The sequence below is a fragment of the Trachinotus anak genome, unplaced genomic scaffold (genome assembly GCF_046630095.1).
Source record: "Trachinotus anak isolate AG129_WGS33_773 ecotype Australia unplaced genomic scaffold, CSIRO_AGI_Tana_v1 ptg000004l, whole genome shotgun sequence".
Classification (NCBI taxonomy): domain Eukaryota; kingdom Metazoa; phylum Chordata; class Actinopteri; order Carangiformes; family Carangidae; genus Trachinotus; species Trachinotus anak.
In genome coordinates this window covers 2,232,501-2,250,193 of record NW_027273855.1, presented here as the reverse complement: position 1 = coordinate 2,250,193, position 17,693 = coordinate 2,232,501, and the positions used below count along the sequence as shown (strand labels likewise).

At 41.4% G+C, this 17,693-nt stretch overlaps 1 protein-coding gene across 1 annotated transcript in view; it reads left to right on the top strand.

Annotated features, from left to right (window-relative positions):
- The first annotated feature begins 12,998 nt into the window (after positions 1-12,998).
- The window catches only part of sema3b (sema domain, immunoglobulin domain (Ig), short basic domain, secreted, (semaphorin) 3B), a 74,787-nt gene continuing 70,092 nt past the window's right edge, over positions 12,999-17,693 (top strand). Inside the window, exon 1 of the mRNA XM_071475208.1 lies at positions 12,999-13,293. The gene's annotated coding sequence lies outside the window, so the exon portion shown is untranslated. The remainder of the gene's footprint in view (positions 13,294-17,693) is intronic.

The following is a 17,693-nucleotide window of genomic DNA, read 5'->3' as shown; positions in this document are numbered from 1 at the left end:
TTAACGACTTTGGAAGTGCAATGAGGCATTTTCATTGTCACATTAGATACATTTTGATGGCAGCTTAAGCCAGAAAGACAGATACAGAGAGAGATGGGTTGAGGAAGGCAAAGAGTTAGCAGAGGGAAGAAGACATGCAGTGATGGATGGGTGAGTGAGGAAGTGTGAGGGGAGATAAAGAGGTGCACAGAGATGGACAGAGCAGAGCTGGAAGAATAACAGACAACCGACACAGTGGAAATCTTTAAGGGAGGGGAGGAACATGCAGGTCAAGGATGGATCACTGTCAAATTACAAGCTGATATAACTTCAAAAAAATCGATAATATGAAAAGAGATGTGGATTTGAATTGTATGTAAAATCACTCCCTCGTCATACAAGAAGACATGATGAAAAGGACAGTTTAAGGAAGATGAGGGGTTAGAGGAGCAGCTGAGGAGAAAATCTCAGGGTACATAATGGAGACAGATGAGGAACTGAAGGGAGAGGAGCTGTGGACAGGGGAAGGGTGAAGTTTAGGCACAGTAGCTTGGACAGGCAGTTTATCTAATTAGAGGGGCTGGGTGTCCAGAGCGAGGGAGGGAGTGAAGCATGATCGGCCGAGCGCGTTTACCTTCGGACGCCTCTTGATTCCTGTCCTCCCTTAAATGGGAGGTTCGGACACAGAGATAGTGAGAAATGAGAAGTGAAACACTGCTGGCATGTGTGATGCAGAAGTTGGAGAATATTTGCTTGTGCGACTATTTTTACTGCAAACTTACGCAGGAACTGTGCAGGAGCTTTATCAAGGATCGAGGGACTCCTTCAGGAACTTTACCTGCGCTTTATTTATTTAGGTTTTTCCTTGTCACCCATCTGTAGTAACTGGGGGCTCCTTAGTGCTTTGGACTGTTTGGTCAATAAGGGTCAAAAGATACCAAAACCGTTGACTTCTATACAGTCCCTCAGCTCAGACTCTTTGGAGCTATTGTGCTCTGACAGTGTGTATTTTTCCATAAGTTCCAGTGTTGCTCAGTCCAGTGCTGTGGATCACTGGCTCTCGGTTCTGGTACTTGGTTGACCCCCCAGTCCTGGGAGAATGGCCCAGAACTCTGGGATTCATGACGGAGCACAGGGAACACTTTGTCTGTGTCTCTTTCTCTCCATCTCCTTCCATTTTCCTTCTTCTCTGTTTCTTTTTCTTTGTCTTTTTTCATGGATCACTGTATCTATCTCAGGAAAAAAAAATAAGGGAGAGAGAGAGAGAGAGAGAGAATGCTGTGGGCTCAAATGTCAGAAAGTCAAGGGTTTCCCAGCCAGGCAATTACAGACTGCACGACAACAGTGACACACACACACACACACACACACACACACACACAAAAGCTCACATACAACATGCACTTCACACACATGATCTCATAGTCTAACCACAAGACTCACACTTTGTAAAAGTCACAATTTCCAAGTCGACGCACACACACATACTTTCCGGTGGCCACCTGTCACTCACACTGAGGCCTGTATACACACACAGACACACACACACACACACTCCGTGAGGTCAGGTGGTTTTTCAATCAACGCAGCTGTGTGCTCTCCAGAGCAGTAAAATGATTTTAGGTCCAGTGTTGGCAGGCTTTGATGAGTCTAACACACCACTGAGTTCTGGTTCATTCTATCTGCCTACAAAGGCTCTGACAGACGGCTGCTCGGCTGTTATTAGGCACTGCAACTGCACCTGCTTGACACACACACACACACACACACACACACACACACAGAAAATTCCCAGGCAATCAAGTACATTTTTGTGTTTAGATTTACAGGCCATGGGAGAGAAGAGTACAAAGAAAAATGCACTGGGATCCCGATGACCTTTAAAACGTCCTTTCTTTTCCAGAGAAGAAGAAAAATAAGGCCTTGAAAGTTTTTGAAAATGATTGAAAGCTGTAAAAGTGAAAATAAAACAGATTTTAAGGCCTCAGTAGAAATACACAAGAAAACTTTTAAGTCTCTCAGGTAAAATGAAGATGACAGCATTTGAACATTTTGCTTTCAATTGTGTATTAGTCATTCACACACAGACAATATCAATCTGTCATTGGTCAGAGGCTTCACCTCTTGTCTGGTCCAGACTCAACTATAACCACTATCTGATGGGTTGCCATGACAATTTGCAGAGGCTGTCATGAGCCCCAGAGGATGAATCTCAGTGACTTCGTTCACCTGGTGCCACCAGCTTTTTAAAGTTTACTCTCCACCTGTGAAATATTTCATCATCTACAGGATGAACTGCCCTCACTTTGGTGATATCTTCCCCTTTCAGCCAGCACCGTCATCGGGTCAAAATTTCACTCTGTCCTAAACTTTGGTTCATGACCATACACCTGTAACACTGGTGATAGGCCCATCAAACTGAGCTGGCACACATTTCACTGCGCCTGCTAAACACCAGCATGTTAGCCTTTCTATCGAAGGACCGCTGTCCCTGACAATGGCCTCACAGAGTGTGGCTGTAGACTATTTCTATTCCTATTTTTATACTATGTTACACAGCAGAGACTCAGTTAATTAATTTAAGGAATAAGCTGTGTGGCTACATAAGGTCTGTCTTAGTTACTTTCATCATTCTGCAACCCTACGATATCAAAAACTGAGACTTTTTTTTTCCTTCTGTCTCAGGTTTAGTCTTTTGGGATCAAGTTGAATTTTGGTGGTTAAAAGGTCAAAGGTCAAGATCGTGGTGACCTCACAAATCATGTTTTTAGTCTTGCTAACGTAATATCTCAGTCATGCCTTGAGGGAACTTCTTCAAATTTGGCACAAACGTTCACGTGGACTCAAGTGACGAACTGATTAAATTTTGTTGGTCAAAGGTCAAAGGTGAAGGTCAGTGTGACCTCACAAAACGCTTTTTTGCCATTACTCAAGACGTCACACAGCACTTATAATAAAAGTTCACACAAATGGTTCATATTTTATATGACTCTGGATAAATGGGGATGTAATCTGAAACTAGTCTGAGTGGTGGAGGGATACAACTGCAAGGTGGTAATTGTAGTTTTTGTATGAAGGGTTGTGTACCTCAAAGAGAGGACTTACTATGACTCTTGCAAAGATACATTCACAGCTGCAAGCATATAGGCTGACTGGCTCTATGCCAGCACATCTGACATCAGGCTGCCTGCAAGTGATCCAGTCCTCAACATCCGTAACATACAATAGCCAACAGTGCTACCAGTGAATAATACAGTTACTGTAATTGGGAATAGCAGCCCTTTGCATAACACAAGATCAGCTACCTTTGTCCAAAATTACTCAAATTAGCCAAGCTTCCTTGTTTCCTTTTTGACATGGCTGACTCTGATAGCTAACTGAATGTTGATGACGCTGATTTTTTTTCTTCTGATCTTTGAGTTGACAAATTAAAGTTTGTTTTGCGAAGCAGCGCTGCCACACTTTGATGGAGATGGCAAGAATAGCATGCATGTAGTTATCTTTTTCAAGGTGTAATAGTGATAAATTGCCATCATGCATGAAATTAGCATAGCCTAATTTTACACATGATGCATGTTGATGAAGATGCATGGCAAAATAACGTAATAATAAAATTTTTAGAGACACCCCCTACAAAAATCACATTTTCAGGTGAGCCCATGTCTTGTTAAGGGGAGGTGGCTTCACCTGGATCCCCCATAGTTCGCACCCTGTTTGTGTCCCTCAGCCTGTCCCTGCAGTCTTTCAGAAGTGAGGAAATCACAATTATCACCAGTATGTCTTAGTATAAAATATGCCTGTTTTGACTCTGAGACAAGGCCCCTAAAGTCACTGAAGTCCCAGTGTCAGGGAGTGTGTCTCGTCCAGTGTCTGCTGATGTGTTGAATCGTTTTATATAATTATAGGAGAGGCATGGAAGAAAATGAATTCTTTCCGGACTGTTTGGCCTCCTGTCCAACACGAGACTCATTTCACAGAGATCTAAATATAATCTGTTCATTGGGTTTTCTTACTAATGCACTCTTCCAGTATGTAACTGGTACAGTGAATGATACTGGTCATTTCAGACACAGCCTTCCCAAATCTCTTTTATGATTTCACTGGGTCCAAACCTTGTTTTGTTCTTTGTCCAGTCAAATGGAAAAACCCAGTGGAGTTTTGTTGTAGGATACTTGATGGTTGTTGTTTGATACACTGGCCTCTTTTGATACTTACATGAATATCCATGAGTCCCTCTGCAGTATCTGTGTTTTGGTCAAGCAGGAAGCTATAGGAGAGTTTTGGAGAGCAGAATCTATCAGCTCTTCTCCTCTCATCCTCACGGTATAAATCATTAATGAGGTGTGTGTAACTGCCTGCACCTCTCCCTGGTCATTCCTGGGCCTGCAGTGCACAGCAGTGTGTGTGTGTGTGTGTGTGTTTGTGTGTGTGTGTGTGTGCGCGCGCGTGCGCGCGCGCGCGCATGTGCAAACCCCTGTTTTCTGTGTGCAAATGTGAGAGTATGTTGTATTTTCCTGATATTTATAAACCGGTCAATGTGTACTACTGTGTGAGTATGAGCTTGGTGTACTGCTCCTGTCAGTGCACCATGAACTAAGCATTATTATGTGTGTGTGTGTGTTTGTGTTTGGCGTGTGTGCACGAGTGTGTGTGTGTGTGTGTGTGTGTGTGTGTGTGTGTGTGTGTGTGTGTGTGTGAGACGGAGCGATGCATACACTGGGGTCTTTGAAGTGTAAAGTAACAGGCCTTTTTAAGTTTTGGATGTGAAATATTAATATGAGCAGGAGTGCTGCTTTGGGAGGACGAGTTGAGAGAAAGCGAGATGAGGACAGAGGGATGAGCTTGTGTTTAAACAACAGATAAGCAAATATCCACGCTGCCTTTCAGAGCCACTCCATCATTAAATTACCCTGAAAAACATCTGGTCACATCCTGTCCCATACTATCGCTGTGTTTAAAATCTAAATGTTCTCAGGTAGCAATAAATTGTCATCTCTGTGAGGTAGAAGAGATGAACGATTTCTAATTAACAGATAAAGAATTACAATTCTAAAAAAAATGATGGTCTGGAAGACTTGCCTGATGTTCATCATGTCAGATGACCACATGTAATATGAGGAACCAGCCACTCTATTATTTGTCCATTTGCAGCTTTGATTTATTCCCCTTTGCTGCCATTTTTTGACCCTTTTTTCTCCTGCTTATGTTGGTTAGGGAGGGAAGTTATTGTAATTTGGTTTTGTTGATTTTTTGGTTAGATCGTTGGTGATGGCAGGATTATATTTCACAGTACTCACAAGAACCACCTGTCCACTTATTGGCTACCTTTAGGTTTCCCACACATGCTCATCGAGTGTGTGAGTGAGCGAGAAAACTCAATCATGCATTTCAAAACCAACCAACAGGCCTGAAAAAGAGCAACAGCCAGCTGAATATTAGGCTACAGTATATTACATTCTGAATATCCCAGAGGAATGTGCAGTAAAAGTTGGCACTAAGCAGCAGTGGTTTCCCTCATCTAGCTAAATAAACAAACAGGATTATGGCTGCCGGCACCACTGAGTGAGGTCACCTCTGTTTGCTTTTCTAGACAGATTTGTTAGTTTGTTACTTTGGCCTTTGTCCCTGAAGCCAAAGTCTTACTCCAACAATTTGAAAGAAGATTGTTAATATAGCTCATAGTTATCAACTACCAGCAATCTGTGTCTGTGGACACTTGGGAAGATGGGTCACATCATAACACCAGGTTTAGGTTTGGGGTTGCCAGGTTGTGAAAAATGCAAGTACAAACACCACCCTGGCTTTGCTAAAAATCCAACAACCTGAGGTGGAGAGTGCTGACAGATTTGCTGATTGGTGGGAACTTTGTGGCTTGTGTGCAGATGTGAAAGTCACTTTATAGTGACATGTTCCATGTAGCAAATCACATACGAACACGGACGACACCCCGTCAACAGCAGAACGCTGATGTTGGATGATTCTGTAAAACCTTGGATTCTCTTTTTCAATATCCTTGCATAGCTTCCACAGCATGTTTAAGATAAGTGAAACATCATCGTTACGGCGACCACAATCCTAATTTAGAAAAAAATTGTGGGTATAGTTAAAAAAAAGTTGAATGTTCAGTGATATCACATGAGCAGATGAACCCTGCTGAACTGAGATGTGTATTATTGTTGGGATAAATGGTTGAACCTTGACGTGAGTGTCCTCACTGAATTACAGTCCATTTTGTGGAGCTGCTGATTTAAATATAGGCTACGTGTCTTGTGCAGATTCTGGTCATGTGGGGCTGAGTTTCCACTGTAGTGCACTTGGAATATTTCACCACTGCAACGTGCAAACTGCATGGTTTTAATGTTTCTCTTTTCCCCGCATTACAATGTCCTGTCAATCAAAGTCAATGAACACAGGCCTGAAAAGGGCTCAGTGGTGGAGATCTGGTGAACTTGGCACTCTCTCTGTGTGTGTGTGTGTGTGTGTGTGTGTGTTTGTGTGTGTGTGTGTGTGGGGTGCGGTAGTGTTAAAGGGTAAACTGAGCAATTTACCGTACAGGACAAAGGACAGAAGAGGCTGAGACCTCTATAGAGAGACATGTGCACTATTGGCTGCATGTTTACAGGTCTGAGGGTTTGTGTGCTTTTGCATATATGTGTGTGTGTGTGTGTGTGTGTGTGTGTGTGTGTGTGTGTGTGTGTGTGTGTGTGTGTGTGTGTGTGCGCGCGCGCGCGCATGTGTGTGTGTGTGTGTGTATTGTCAGTATTGACAATAGCCTGTTGAGACTTGGGAGGAGACTGGCTTCGTTAAAAGAGGCCTTGAACAAACAGAGAATAGAGACGGACGGATAGAGGAAGGGAGGGATGGAGGCAGGGGGAGGGTTTGGTTGGGTGTAGGAGAAAGGGAGGGGGAAGAAAATGGAGGGAAATTGAGGGAAAATGTGCAAATGAAGGAAATATGGATGTATAGAGTCAGAAGGATTGTGGAAAGGAAAAAACAAGACTGTAGGGGTGGATGGATGTAAAGATGGAGGGAAATAGGGATAGATGAAGAAGAGGATAATTTAAACAAAGACTAATTGGAGGCAAAGAGGGAGAGAAAGAGGGATTAGAGAGGTGGTTAAGTAGGGAGGGAGGGAAGGAAGGGGGAAATGAAGTCAGAATATGAAACAAAATGATTAAGGATGGAGGGATGAATGGAGAAGAGGGGGAAGGGGGGCAGAGGGAGGAAGGGTGGGGTGAGGAGCATGAAAGAGTTGCATGAGAGGAGAGTGGGACTGGCCGGACGGATGGATGATGGAGGGATTTAAAAGGGAGGAGGCAATTTTTAGATGAAGGTAAAAGAAATTGAAAGGAAAACCACAGGCTGCTCTAGATAAAGGTTAGCTGTGATGGAGGACAGAGGCAACAGGGTCAAGTGTGTGTGTGTGTGTGTGTGTGTGTGTGTGTGTGTGTGTATGTGAGTGAGAGCGAGTGTGTGTGTGTGTGTGTGTGTGTGTGTGTGTGTGTGTGTGTGTGTGTGTGTGTGTGTGTGTGTGTGTGTTACAGGGAAACACAAAGAGAGGAGAGAATTCTCTTCCTGTTTCTGTGTGAATTAAAAACTGCAAAGGGGAAGGGCGAAGGGTGTATCCGATATGTGTGTGTGTGTGTGTATGTGTGTGTGTGTTGGTGTAGTAGGTGTAGCAAATCAATAACTGATAAATAAATGATAAGCCACAAAATTTCAAAAGGCACCAGCAAAAACAAATGATTCGAGTGCTCACAAGCTACAAGAGGGAAAGGATGGGCGGGTGGGCACTGCAGTGTGCACGTGGGTTGGGGGGGGGGGGTATTATGTGTGTGTGTGTGTGTGTGTGTGTGTGTGTGTGTGTGTGTGTGTGTGTGTGTGTGTGTTTCTGTTTCTGTTGTTGCAATGGAAAATATGTGCCAGCTCAGTTGTGGAGGTGTTGATGTTGTCAACACATGCGTGACATTTCTACGCGCTCGTGTCCGGTTTGTGACATCAGAGAGTGTTTCACAGGCTTATCAGACGCTGTGTCTGGTGTCAGATACCAGTTTACAAAAACACACATTTCACACACATGTAGGCAAAAGCTGCAAATACTTTATATAAAAGAAAGAGAGGGAAGGAAGGAAGGAAAGAATTAAACAAACATTAAACCCAACAAGATGATGGAGAGCAACGTTGATTCTTCAAAGATGCTATTTTCAATATTTTACAATTGTAGCCTTTATAGTGTAGATATGTAAAATTGTAAGAATCTGATATATTTTCCACAAGTAAATTAAAAATGCCCATCTTCTGAAATATTTTGTGTCATTTTGTAGATCTGCTTGGTCACTTTACGGCACAAACAAGTAGCAGGAGGACGTTTTTTTCAGGGCAAACAGAGTTAAACTGGTGGTGAAACTAATGAGATGATGATGGGAAGAATAACTTCCAACAAGTTTATCTTTGTCAGTGAGATAGAAGAGAAAACAAATGAGGTGTGATGCAAAAAGAGGAGGGAGTAAATGTGAAAAGTTGACTCACCAACTAATATTTCTCATAAGTAGCATATACAGAAGTATCAGGTTAGACTATATTAAAATGTTTTTCATGTTTTAGTCCATCACCACTTATTTTACATTTTTTTGGAATGTGTTTTCTTATCTTGTAGGCAGCCATTGTCTTTCATTCATGTTAAATGTCACCTTGAATATATGAAAGTCACCTGATATACAGTCAACATTGTGTTAGCAATTATGTTTACACATGTAGTAGTTGCATATAATACACAAGTGTGAATTTATTAGAAAGATCTGTATGTTCTTGTTTTAAAATGAGTGGAAGCTAATGGACGCCTGGGCTGCAGGAAAATATTTAAAATTAAATGTTTAACAACCAGTAGATATGCAGCAGCATGCTTTTATATAAGGTTCATCGCTGCAAATGATCTTTTTAAAATCCAATTTTCACTGGGATCATTGAATCATTCATTTTTATATCAAATTTTTCTCAATTAAAAAAAGAAAGCTCTATGAATGTAAGATGCATAAAAGTGGCATAATCATTAAAGGAATTGATGAGATATATGAGGTGGATGGAGACGGCTGATAGGAAAACACAGCAGTTTGACTTGTAGAAAAGTGTAGAAATGAACCTGACTCCATTGCTACAGCTGCTGCAACAACGACACCATAACCTCCAGTTCAGAGAGTCATTGTCAGACTATAATGCAGCTTTAGTCAGCACAGCTGGATGGAAAGTGATTACAGCAGCCAGAGACAATCAACAGCTTCAAACAGAGAGCACATCTGTTGATACCGCATCGTTGTAATGTTTAGTATTCATCAGTTTTCTGTCATTTTATCTCAGCTGTCTTCTGCTCTAATTTAGTTTCAGTCTAATTGTACTGACTGGTAACAGACTGGTTTCAGTTGTCGACACACACATACACATGCATACATACACTTCTCCCCGTCTGGAGTCTCCAAGGACCTGCCGTGTGTACATTATATTATATTATATATATATATATATATATATATATATATATATATATATATATATATATATATATATATATATATATATATATATATATATATATATATATATATATATATATATATATATATGTGTGTGTGTATGTATATATGTATATATGTATATGTGTGTGTGTGTGTGTGTGTGTGTGTGTGTGTGTGTGTGTGTGTGTGTGTGTCTGTGATAATAAAAGCTGCTGACTGGCAGTGATTGGCTACCTCTGAAGCCTCTAGAGATGGCCGTCTGAATGGTGCCAGCTAGACGCCAGACAGACGGCACACAGTGCGTTTATGTGTGTGTGCTTTGTGTGAACATGCGTTTCTGCTTACATGAACGTACCTTCAGCAGGTGTGTGTGCGTGTGTGTGTACCTGCAGTGAGTGTGGCTGTGTGTGTGTGTCACTAACACTGTGCCCCACCCTGCTGTCTCGGGCCTGATTATAAATACAATGAATTAGTCCATGTTTTGTGTGAGTGTGTGAGGTGAGGTTTTCGCCCTTGTGATATGTGCTCAGTGTCCTCCCCGTGTCTGTCTGTCTGTCTGTCTGTCTGTCCCATGGATATACTGTCATACAGATACAATTACACTGCTCTGGAGTGTGGATGTCATATAAGCAAATCATTAACAGATGTGTAGGTAATACTGTGGACATTACCTCAATGACATCACTTTGAAGTAGGCTCACTGAATTAGCTTCTTATTTTTCCTCTACTTTATTCTTTATCCATCGTTATCCTCTTATGTACAGAGAAGGCTGTTCTTGCTCTTATACAATTTTAAATGCTCACATTCTGGCAGCGTCCATGTAGGATATAGTTACAGGTTAAGTGCAGTGCTTGTGGAAACATGGAAAAGTTTTGCTTGTTTGGGATTCTGCCCCTTATCAGGATTTAAAAAGGCAAAATTTTGCAAAGAAATCAATTAAGACTGTTCTGTAAAAAAAATGACCCAATTTGGTTGTCTGTGTAAAAACCATGATATTCACTGTTACATTTTATTTGATTATAAGGTGACTGTAGTTATGATGGTGGAAACAAAAGATGCAGCAAGGGGACATAATATAAAGAGCAGCCCAGTCATTAACAGAGGATGGATGGGTCGACAAAATGCAGCACTTTCACAAGAAAGGGCGGCGTTAATTTTGAAACCATTGATTGCTGTTGTTTCGTTTGTATCCATAACATTGATCCAAAGTTAACCACTTGTTTATTATTGTAACTATGATGATAAAGGTCCTCTAACCTTATGGAAGCAATAATTTTAACCCAAACCACATTCTTTTCCTAAACCTAGCCAGGTAGTTTTTGCTCCATGTTGTTGACATGTTTATATATATCATGGCCATGGGCTGCTTTTCTGTGTTATAGTTATGTGTTTGCTTATTGTGTGCTGATTTTGTGTCAGATCAGCGATTCTCAACTCCTGACAGCACATTCAGTTCAGCGGCTTCTGTCTAATCATTGCCTTAAAGCCAAGTATTCGGCCCCATCACAAGTTGCACACAACAGCTAATTAGTATATGTAAATTGTATTGTAATATTTGGCATAATAGGCAGTTATAGCTTAATAAAGTTTCTCTCTTGACTTATAAAAATAGGACGAAATAGGATGAATCATCAAACCCACCCAGAACACTCAAAGCTTTTTTTTGCTTTTCATTTAGAAAAGAGGAATGTATGTCACACAAATGTCCCTTCCTCCACATCCCCACTCAGACAGTGTTACCCCTGCATCTGTGTTACATCAATCCTGCATACAACCAATTAAGCTTTTTTTTTTTTTTTTTTTTTTTATATATTGTTTTTTTACTTTTTTGTCAATTTGCAAAGCAGAAGTGAAAAGGTCAATGATATCAGATTATGGTTTGACTTCATAGTCTGAATTTTGAATTAAAACACTTGAATCAACAAGATTAAGTCAAAACCTAGTATGTAGCTGGACTAGCTATGGTCTATGGTATTCAGACCTGCTAGTTTCTTCAGCAGTTACGATGACGTCTCCCTATTTCTTGCTCCTTTTGCTCAGTGTGTCTTATTTTGAGTTATTTCACTGCCTCCTTTGGTAATAATGATACTTGGCATGAAAGAAGTTTATTTGCTGTAATGGAGGTGAGGCTCAGTGTATTGAAGCAGTCCTCCGCTTCTCTGCAGGTCCCGTGCAGCTGTGAAACCAGAGCAGCTCGGTAGACTGTAACAAGAGGTGTAGCAGGTTTATACCCAGTCATGTTTGAAAAAAAGTCCCCAAATCTAGCAACAACACCACAGAAACTGAAAACACCCTGCTAACAGAACCTGTCACTCCAAATCAGTGACAAGGCACTCAGCTGACTTGTGTTGGAAATATGATCAGTCAGTCAGTCAGCCAGAGACAGAGAGTCCTAGATAATAGGACCTTCCCCACTGTTGAAGTCCAGCCAAAAACTGTTTCAACTCCAAAATGTTTTAAAGGGGCACTAGATTTCTCTACCGACCAATATGGTTTCTTGCCAGGAGTGGGTGGTGTTGATGGTCATGTGCCAAGAGCTTCAGCCATTGTTGTGTTTACAGTATAAGAGGTTTTAAAAAGCCCTCTGAGAAGCTCTACTTCTTTAGGGCACAATGCTGATGCTACAGTGACTCGCTATTGGAAAGTGACGAGAAGGTCTAGCTGACATGAGGCTAACTGGTTAGCATGCTAACTTCAGTAGAATAAAAGACGTGATAGAAATAAAAGCAAACCAAAGTTAACACACTGATGTTGCTTTCCACCCCTTGAGACAGCTCTTAGCAAGTAAAGGACTAAAGTTCTGAGACTCTGAACTTATATTTCTGCTAGCTGCTAATGCTAATGTTGGCTATGTAGCGATATCAAAACTCACAAATGGCTGGATCAACAACATGTTATATGTTGAACAACGAACTCATGGGTGAGCTGACAGTTTTAAAGAGTGTGTGAACTTTGTGACGGGACTTCAAAATAAAGTGTTAAGTGCACCCTTATCCCAGTCTCACCCTGATCCTTATCACAACTAGATCTGCCAAAAAATGTGCAGGATCACTTAGACACACACACACACACACACACACACACACACACACACACACACACAATGCTGAACCTTTGAGGATGAAGCATGCTGAATCATAATAGCAGGAGAAAGACACTGTGGCCGGGTGACAGAACAAGGGAGTGACTTTACCTCTGGACTGTGGCAGAGGGAGTGGCGTTGAAAGAAAGAGGAGGGTGTGAGTGTGTGTGTGTGTATGACAGAGGGAGCTTTGCTTTCATGCCTTGCTGAGCAATGAAAGAGTATGTGTCACAGAAAACAAGGCAGATGACAGAGCGTAAAAGTTAGGCAAAAAGAAAGAGACACAAGGAAAAAGACAGAGGAAGAGAGAGAGAGGAAGAGTTGGCTGAAAGCAGCTTCTGTCTTCCGTCCCACCCCCTGACTGTCTTCCCCTCCTCTCCGCCCCGGCCGGGAGCAAGAGGGAAAAAGAAAAGGAGCGCAGAGAGAAAGACAGAGAGGGAGCTCAACCACGCTTGCTCTTTTAGCGCAGGACTCAGGAATTCCAGGACCTTTGGAGTTGTGTGTGCATACACACACACTCATTTACCCACACACATGCTGGTTTTCTTGTGGTGATACAAATCTCAACGGGACTCAGAGAGGGAGTATAAGAAAGAGAGACAGAGGGAAAATTAGCCCTTTCCTGTGGACTATTTGACCATGATGGCACCTGCCAAGGGGAAAGTGACTCGGAGCGTCTGAGGCTGGAACCAGGACACAGGCAGAGGAAGCTGCTGATGACGGTGAGCCTTTGACTTAATGATATAATCCCTGAAGCTCTAGCATCTCTTTCTGTCTTTGACATATCTCTGCCAAGTGAAGGTATTTAGAAGAGGTTTTAATTTGAAGAGTAGGAAGTTGTGTGTGGCTGTGGAGAGTTAAATGCTCTGTCAATAGTTCTTTTTAAAAATTTTTTTTATTAGTTTCTAATAACTGAGCCAAAAAAGTGGGATGATTTAAGTTTCTTATATTTGTGAATAGTGAAGCTGGGGAGTACCTTGTGTAGGTGTTTGTACTGGAATGGATCATGCACTTGTGAGTGTGTGTGTGTGTGTGTGTGTGTGTGTGTGTGTGTGTGTGTGTGTTTGTGAACTCTGCCATATCTGTGTTGATCATTAGGGTGATTTCCTTGAGTAACATAATAGCTTTGCTGGACACTGTGTGTGTGTGTGTGTGTGTGTGTGTGTGTGTGTGTGTGTGTGTGTGTGTGTGTGTGTGTGTATACTTTTTATTTTTAGAGGGAATGCTGTATATACAAGTGAGAACATTTTGTGGGTTTGGGATCTTTAATTGGATTTGATCAGCGCGTGATTCATCTGAGCGTAAATCAGGAAAGGAGAACGAGTTTGCGTGCATGTGGGAGAGTGTGATTCTTGGATGTTTTATTTCCTGATGGTCCACCAGTGGAAGTGTGGGATTTAGAGAGAAATGTTATTGCTTTTGCAGAGAATCTGTCTTTTTCAGCTGGCATTGTTAAGTAACACTTATATTTTCAATTTGAGAACATAATAAGGTCTAAATACATCTTATGTCCTGGAAATATGAACTGTTTTTGTTTTTGAAGCTTATACACAAGGCTTTTTTTCAACTTGATTATAAATCAGTGGTGAATACAGAAACCAGTGGACACAGAGAAGATTAGAAGTCTTTGGTCCTTTTACACCTGCGGTTATTGTGTGCCTCATCCCTCCACTCCTCCCTTTACCCTCCATCCTGCCACACTCTGCCACTTTTGTTCTCTAATCTCATTTACTTCTGCCTTTTCTGCAGGTTTTTAGCTGAAATCCCACAACTAATGACAGAGGCTTATCCCATGCCACTCTGCCTCAGTATCATCCTTTCTCCCACCCCTGTCTTTTCTCCTCCTCATCCTCTCTCTGACTATTCACCAGCCTTTGTAAAGCTTTAAGTATCTCTCCTCCTTTATCCTATTCTTCGTTCTTCCTCACTATCGTGCTGTATCAGCATCTTCTTCTTTTTTACCCCATTATTACCTGTGTGTTTTTTGTGTGAGTGGGTGTATACATGTTTTTCAAGCTCACAGGTGTGCATTTTGTCTGTCATCTCACCCATTGAGTCCTGTAATCCCAGGTCTCAAAGGTCTTTATAAGCCCTCCACCCCAAACCCACCTCAACCTGCACAGCAACCCCTCCATTACCATACCGTTGAACCTGCACATTAACCCTTCATTTACCTGTGCAGTGAGGGTGCAGTGGATGGTCCGACAAGGTGTTACAGGTTAGTTATTGTGTGTCCAGTTGTTGTTAGGCACAAACGTCTTATTCTGCCATCTTGGTGACATCTTAGGTGATTATCTTAGATCTTAGTGATTGTTTAGTGTGAGCGTATTATCCATAGACTGTGTATAAAAGTGGACGTAGACTCCAGGTCTGAAAAGTGAAGCCAATGCTGAAGAGCCTTAAAGCTTCATTCTATCTAATGACCATCAGGGGTCGACTCCACTGGTTGTAAACAGAGTCTGATTGTATTGAAGTCTATGGGAAAATGCCTCTACTTCTCACTGATTTATTACCTCAGTAAACGTTTTCCTGATGAGTTTATGGTCTCAATCACTAGTTTCAAGTCTTCAACACAACATGATTAAATTATGCTCCATTTAGAGGAAAATAGACCATAAAGCAGGGTATGCATTAGGGCGGGGCTACTGTGTGATTGACAGACTGTACCACACACAGTGATCTAGAGAACAGAGCAGGTCAGCTCCACCCCTCACTCCTCCTCAGCTCCGCCTTCTCATCCAAATATGGTTTCATCTGGTTTCAAAAATGAAGATGAGGACGGCCAAATTACAAACTCGCAGCTGTTCACAAACCAGTGGGTGACGTCACTGTGGGTTGACTCTTGGCTTTATCTTGAACAAATGTCCCCAAACAAATAGTGGCTTATTACAGTGAAGATTTGGCAAATGTTTTCAGGATGATGAGCCTCCTCTTTGCTCATTTAGCTTGTTTAAAGAATTGTGTAAAACCTTTTGTGGCTCCAGATCGAGCTACATACAATCTGATAAACTGCCTCTAGTGGGGTCATTTCAGACTGCAAGTTTTAAGATGAAAAAGGGTGTGGAGTTAGAAAGGCTACATTAGCCGCTACTAGCATAACACACCTAAATCTCTGGTTGACCTGTCGGTGGTCGAGCTGCATTGTTTGTAATGTAGGCGTCAGGTTTTGGTCATTAGGAAGAATGCATGGAATAAAAAAGACAATATCAGCTCTTTTTGTGTGTCCGACAATGTTACTGGAGCACAATGCTAAATGGGTGGAGTTTTAAGATTGAATGTAGGACTATTGTGTGATGGCTACTCTGAAAAGAATAAAATAAATAAATATGTGCTCACATCCAACAAAATCTTCAAGTGCTGAACATAGAAGGAACCAAAATAAGGTCCGTACCCAGTTCTGATTAAAATCCATGATGGATTGCTGTGGAGATTAAATATGTTTTTTGTAAGTGCAAATTAATGAAGTAGCAAACATGGATGACAACAAATTACAATTTAAACAAAAAAATAGAGATGAACTCTGAATTTAGTCGAGGTCAGTGTGATAAGTTTACAAACAACAAAAAAAACTTATTAGCTTAGATTTATGACTTAGACAGTGAAAAGATAACTAAGTTCATTATAACACACTTTTTTTAAACTTTTTATGTTTTTTTATTAGTAAGGGCATTGGGTCCATAATATTATCCTCTTTGGCTCTTACTTCTTTTTCAATGAGCTTCAGTGTAATGCCAGAAAACACCAACTCTTTATTCCATCCAGTGGCATTTTTTTCTCCTTCCACTGAAGCTCTGCCTCAGGGAAGTATTTTTTAGTAATTAAAAAAAAAAAAAATCAATCTGCTGTATTTGCCCAACACTTGGGAAGCAGGCTGCTATAAGCCCCTTCCTTGTTAGAGAGATTTTGACGTAGAGGCCACAGGTCAAACTGCAGGTCATGTGACGCCCTGGATCCCAATGGAACACTTAGCTACACACATCTGCTACGAAAGAAATACCTATAAAACCAAGACTTCACACAGTCTTAAACTGAAAACATGCTCTTAGCATCATCACAGTTTGAACCATTGGCTGCAAAATAAATGTAAAAACCACAAAGAGCTGATTTAAGGTAGTATTTTTATTATGAGCAGCATGTTTCTGGGCCGTTACGCTGTCTCTCATCTTGGATGTTCTTGACTGTAGGTGTCACTCTCTGCATTGTCTGTTCAGCCAAGGTGGCCATTGCTGCTCACGCTAAATACCTTGTTCTTCTGCTGTGTGTTACAAACGCGCTGCTGCAGGTGCAGTTTTAAAGCACATCACTTCCTGTGCGTCAGACGACGTTTCCTCAGGAGAGACGGTGTCTAGAACAGCACAACATGGCTCTCACCACCTGGTCACAGGTTGCATTCGCTTTGTGTTCAATCATTTAACAGCAGAGAGCAGCGAAGAGGACATTTATTTAATCTAACAGCTCCTGTGGGTTCAAGGTGGGTCTGCTGATTACCTGCTGATGAATCGACCACCAAGGTAACTTAATGGTTAAGGTGGCTACACACTGATCCACTGCCACACCTTAAAACCCATTAACCCCCATTTCAACCCTTCCTCAGCAGAAAAAAAAACCCATTAACCTTCCTTTTAACCCTTTCCTCACTCTGAAACACCACATCAGCAGAAAGTAACAAATGTGTGAAGCAGAAACACAAAGATTTAGTGTAGTATGAAGCAAAACATGTACCTGTATCTACTGCATGTACCACAGAATAAATCTTGTCATTAGTATGGAGAGAAGACAGTAGAGATAAGCTACAGAGAACTGATGAGTCCAGGTGTAGAGAGAGAGAGAGAGAGAGAGAGAGAGAGAGAGAGAGAGAGAGAGAGAGAGAGAGAGAGAGAGAGAGACTGGGCAGCGATGTCAGTTTTCCTTTGTTTGAAATATTTAATGAGTGTCTCTGCTCTCTTGAAATATTGACTTTTGCCCATATAGCCAGAGGGGACAGATGGGAGCAGAGGTTGTTCTCTCGTTCAAATAAAAAGCAAAAGGCTGTTAGCATCAAACTTTCATCAGTTTATGTTATTTATTTATTTTTTGTTTGCTTTTTTGATCCTTCTGATTTAAAAAAAAAAAAGAAACATGA